The 5937-nt window shown below is 36.9% G+C and overlaps 1 non-coding gene across 1 annotated transcript; it reads right to left on the bottom strand.

The window, feature by feature from the left end:
* Nucleotides 1-2411: 2411 nt before the first annotated feature.
* Nucleotides 2412-2487, bottom strand: Trnaa-ugc (transfer RNA alanine (anticodon UGC)). The gene has a single exon. It is a non-coding gene; the product is annotated as a tRNA-Ala (tRNA).
* Nucleotides 2488-5937: the final 3450 nt, after the last annotated feature.

Raw genomic sequence — 5937 nt, 5'->3', positions numbered from 1 at the left:
AAGCAGTGGTATCAACGCAGAGTACTGCATAACAGAAAATTTTTTTTTATTAATTTATAAATATTTTAATTTATTTAAATAAATACTTACAAGTATTACATACTACCTCCATGACAGGTTAGGGAGAATATGGTTCCTCAATATCTCGGTCTGAAAAATTATAATGGTTCCTCAATATCTTGGTCCGAAAAATCATAATCTGATGATTCGCATAATGCCGATGGTGATGGCATATCCATTCGACCAATATATGGGTCCTCAGATCCTTTAAAGTAAACCACACAGCTTTTATAGCGACGTCGAAAGCATTTGATATTGTTGTGTGCTCTGAAGCATTTAGATAAACCTCCAGTTGTTTTTAAAATATCTTCATGAATTTCTATAAAATGGGCCAAATCTTTTGTTTGGGGTTTCTGTACACCGAGTTCACGATTTCGTAGAAACTGTACCACCGAAGACACCTTCGATTTTTTCTGACTCGCCATTTTCACAACACTTGTAGAATTCTCACTTTAAGTGTCCCAGCACAATCTCCAAAAGTTTATTTTGTGCAAATAGGACACATATCACATGGAAATATCTGACACAATGATTTTCTACAATAGCAACACCATCGACAATCCACTGCATTGTGTAATTTAATCACATGCTTTCGTACAGCATACATGTGTCCGAAATCTTGAATAGAGATCATACATGAAGTACATAAAGCCAGAGCACCACTCGTAGAATAATAAAAGTATATGGCGCAAACTTTTGTACGTCCGTTTAGCGCAAGGATTTGTGAATTAGACACTACCTTGTCGTGAATATCCGTAAGGTCCTCACTGCGATCACTAATATAATTACTGTCACTCAACAACAATGATCTTCGTCAGATTCGTCTACATTGTTATCCGACAACTCGTGATCTTCATCAGATGACTCGTCTAATATTCTCTCGAAATTATTATTTTCCATTTCTTTTTAACTCACTACACTGTGCCACTGACACTTCGCATAGGACACTTTAACTCGTCGAATGCTAAAGACTTTTTGACGCGGAGACAGACTCTCTCCATAAGTTTCAACCCCCATCCCTCTCAAAATTATCGCAATTCTTCCTTAAAAAGATATTTAGGAAGATGTTTCGCTCTCGTTTACGACCGATTTTCTGCGAGGGTACAAAGCAGCCGAACGTTGGCGCCGATACGTTGCATTCTTCCTTAAAAAATATTAAGAAAAATGTTTCGCTCTCGTTTTTATGGGAGATTTTTCGCGAGGGTACAAAGCTGCCGAACGTCAACGCAAATAGGTAGAGGCCTATTAAATCACGTTTGACATGTTCGTCGCAGCGTCGGCTTAAAATCTTCATTCCTTTCCTAATGATAAAATGTCCATAAAATGAAAAACATAGTTTTAATGAACTCTAGAACGCTCCGTTGACAAGTTCGAGCAGCCGGACATCGGCGCTTCCGTAATAAAATTATATTAACGAGGGTACAAAATTGTTAATCATCGGCGCTTGTTCTATACCTTTTTGGGGAAAATGTCTAAGAACCCTCATAAAAAATTCGTAAAGATACCATCTACAAATATTGCACTCAGAAAACTCCCCCTCCTTTGTCGAAACATCCCCCTCCACCCGCGTGACGTCAGCCCCCGCGCCTACGAGATACCCCCGCCCCGCGTGACGTCATACCCTCGCCACGGAGAACCCCCCGCGCCCCGCACCCCCCTCAGAGGACCTGAGTTAGAACTCTCATAGTATCCCTACTGACGGCCAAATATTTAAAGCGTACTGGTTCCGTCTCTTATCGCTCGGCGACGTCCATACTGGGTTTAATAACGAGAGATGCGCGTTGATTATCGACAATATTTCTTTCTCTCGCGATATTTCGCAACAATGACCACTAAGAAGAGCCTGGGATGGATATGCGCTCTTAAGGTGGACGAACTAAAGAAGGAACTCGCGGCTAGGGTTGTTGGGAACAATTGTCAGTAAAAGGGATTCTCCCCACTCTCCGGAGTAGACTGCTTAGATTCGAGGCCGCGAACTTAGCCGGGAAGGAACACGTGTCTACCCCCGAAATATCCGATAATTCCTCCGAAGACGAACCGAAAGAGGAAGAGGGGGCGATCGGGGGGGAGCCTAGGCAGATACCGAGACGACCCCTGACACGGGTGGAGGTCCCGACACCTCCAGAGCAGTGATGCAAGATTTCACGCGCGACAGCCACTTCGCGACAGCCATCTTGCAGTGGAGGGGGTAGGTCGGCAGCGCAGAGCGCACCGAAAAGATGAGAACCCTTGTCCTTCGAACATATATAGAAGAGGACAGGTATATATCTTTTGTCCTTTATTTTCTTTTGATAGAATAGAGCTCTAACCCCCCTACAGAATTATCAAGGCGAGAAAAATATAGATCCGAAAGTCGCTGAATCGGGAATCGAACCCGAGACCTTTCGCTTGCAGGGCGACTGCTCTCACCATCTGAGCTATTCAGACCCTTCGACCCTATATTTTTCTCTGCCTTAATAAAATAACTATTTGTAAATAACGCCTTTTTCTCGCCTATAATTCTGTAGGGGGGTTAGAGGGGATCTTTGGAATTAAAAATCTCGAATTGAGATTGTTCCTTAATAAAGTCTTGGCGGTGTACCAAGCAAAATGTGTGCCCCGTGCACAATTAGTTAATTCCAACGAAAAATTAATTTTCGTTGGAATCGACGCACCGACATCCGCGTATGGCTCGAATAGCCAATCTAGTCCCGATTTATATTTGATATATATCGAGCCTTTATATTCTTAGTGTTTAATTCACGCCGGCTGAAAAAGGCGTTATTTACAAATAGTTATTTTATCAAGGCAGAGAAAAATATAGAGTCGAAGGGTCTGAATAGCTCAGATGGTGAGAGCAGTCGCCCGGCAAGCGAAAGGTCTCGGGTTCGATTCCCGATTCAGCGACTTTCGGATCTATATTTTTCTCGCCTATAATTCTGTAGGGGGGTTAGAGGGGATCTTTGGAATTAAAAATCTCGAATTGAGATTGTTCCTTAATAAAGTCTTGGCGGTGTACCAAGCAAAATGTGTGCCCCGTGCACAATTAGTTAATTCCAACGAAAAATTAATTTTCGTTGGAATCGACGCACCGACATCCGCGTACGGCTCGAATAGCCAATCTATTCCCGATTTATACCAATAAAAAAATCGCGTAAATCAATATTTAAAAAAGAATGGTTAGATATTGAAGAATTTAAACTTTGGTTGCGTGAAGTGCCACATGACGAAAGTTTATTTTTTTGTTTGATTTGCGATAAATCTATCGCTAGTAGTTTATCGCAAATCCATCGTCATGCAGAATCCAAAACACACATAAATATATATAAAAAATATCTAGAAAAAAATCAATCAAATTTAGAAGATTTAAATATGCAAAATAAATCTCTTTTGCCATTTAATGAGCGTAAAAAATCCGCGGAAATCAGATATGCAGCATTAATTGCTGATAAAAACATTTCTCATCAAAATACAACAGAGATTCTTACATTTTTTCAACAAATAGGAGAAGATTCTGACGTATTGAAAAGCATGAGCATGAGTCGAACGAAATGTAAAGGCATTATTACAAACGTTTTGTGTCCGATTGAGACGGATCGTGTCGTCAATAAAATTCAAAATACAAAGTTTTCAGTTTTTATTGACGAAACATCAGACAATGGATGACTTTTTTTGTCCGATGCGTTGATTCGGAGACATTAGATGTTCGCTCGCAATTAGTCAAATTAATCGATATTGATGCCAAAGATCCAAGCGCAGAAAAGTTGTTTCAGGCATTTAAATGTGAAATGTGGAAACTGCAGATACCATTTCCAAATATTGTCGCCTTATCGTGCGATAACGCATCTGTGATGACAGGGAAATATTTATCGTTCAAAAAAAAGTTGGAAGAACTATGTCCACGTTTACTAACTTTAACATGCCCTTGCCACTCCGCTGCATTAGCAGCGCATACTGCATGTAATAAAATACCTGCGTATTGCAATGAATTTATTTAAAAAATTTCTAATTATTTGAACAGCAGCCCAAAACGTACAGCAATTTTCAAAGAATTTTGTGAATGTTTCCAAGAAACAAATCGCAAAATATTAAAATTATGTGATACACGCTGGCTGTCTCATTATTTATGTGTCGAACGACTTCTTGAATCTTGGGATACAATTAAATATTTTCTTACCGAAATGGTTGTAAGGGAAAAAAAAAATTCTGGAGAATATCTACTGTCTATGATGAACAACGTTGAACTAAAAGCTTATTTTCTTTTTTTAAAATATACTTTAAATTTCTTTAATGCATTTAATGCATTTTTTCAAGTATTAGAAACCAGAATTCATTTATTACAACTAAAATCCAAAAAATTTCTTTTCCAAATCTGCAAAAATTTTTTAAAAGAAGAGCATTTAGAACCATTTTCTGAAAATATTGCATTCTCTCTAAAGGAGAACCAAAAAGATCTTAATGAAGTTACTTTGGGTTCAGAATGTGAGGAATATCTTAACGAATTACTACTGGAAGGTCACGTAGACATTGTTAAAATTATTCGAGAAAATTGTTTAACATTTTATGTGACTGCTGCAGAAGAAATTCGTAAAAGATTACCAATAAATGACATATTTTTATCACAATTAATAGTTTTTCAACCATTTGTAAGCTTTTATAATAGAGAAACATCATTCAATAACGTTTCTTTCGTCATTAAAACTATTAGCGGTTTTGATGAAGATGCTTTAAAAAAAGAATGGATTGCATTAGCATCAGATTTTACAATGGTAGAAAAACAAAGCTTCACTAAATTAAATTTTGATAATGCTTGGAAAGAAATTTTACAACGTCGAGACACCAATAATAATGCTAAATATCCTAATTTAAAAAATGTTATAAATACTATTAGATCGCTTCCAAATTCTAATGCCGATCCGAAGAGAATGTTTTCTCTTTTAAATAATGTAAAAACAAAAAAACGTAATAAATTTTCGTCGGCTTCTGTTAATGCTATTTGTGTATTTAAATCTGCATTAAAGACGAGGGGAGAAACAGCTATAAACATGCAAGTTAATGAAAAACATTTGTTTCTTATGTCGGCGGACAAATTATATGCTACTGCTGTAAAAAAAATAAAAATATTTTAAAGCTACATGCTGCAGACGCTGATGTTGCCGACATACCTGGTCCCTCGTCTTATTAATAATACATTTTATTTGAAAGACGTCATGCTTAAAAGCATGTAAGAAAATTGTGTATATAAATATATATATACACACACACATACACATAATATATTTATATTGAAGTATATTGGGATGCAATTCACTTTTTATTAATTAATTATATATAATTGACTTTTTATTTCTTTTTTATTTATTTTATTAATTTTTTTATTAATTTTTTTTTATTTTAAATATTTATTTATTTTTATTATTTTATAATTTTAATATTTTTTTAATAATGACATTTCCCAATATACATTTTAAATTTTTTGACTGAAGAAACCACCACTTTCTCGCGGTTTCCGTTGAGCAACAATATGTACGTCGTACATTTCTTCTTCTTCCTCGTCGTATCTTCATGCCTGAAGAATCGTGACATTATGGTCATGTGCAGTGGCGAACCACCGTCGTCCAACGTTGGCGGTCTTCCGCCTCTCGGAGATTCTTTTGCAATGGTTGGCCCGTGATCTCTACGTCGTACATTAATACAAAATAAATAGGGAATAAAAAGAATAAAGTCTTAAACAATATTTATAAATTAAAATATTATTTTATTACAATTATTTCTTTAAAGATAAAAAATCTTTTTTAATAGAAAGGCGTAAGTAGTGATATAAGGAGAGTTCTAACCCATGGAGCAATGAGGGGGGTGAGGGGCGAGGGGAACCCAGGGCGCGGGGGATGACGTCAC

The sequence above is a fragment of the Prenolepis imparis genome, unplaced genomic scaffold (assembly GCF_030444845.1).
Source record: "Prenolepis imparis isolate NDT839.2.m4 unplaced genomic scaffold, iyPreImpa1.0 SCAF_599, whole genome shotgun sequence".
NCBI classification, from domain to species: Eukaryota; Metazoa; Arthropoda; class Insecta; order Hymenoptera; family Formicidae; genus Prenolepis; species Prenolepis imparis.
The sequence above is the reverse complement of the archived record's forward strand: the minus strand, read 5'-3'. Positions and strand labels throughout refer to the sequence as shown.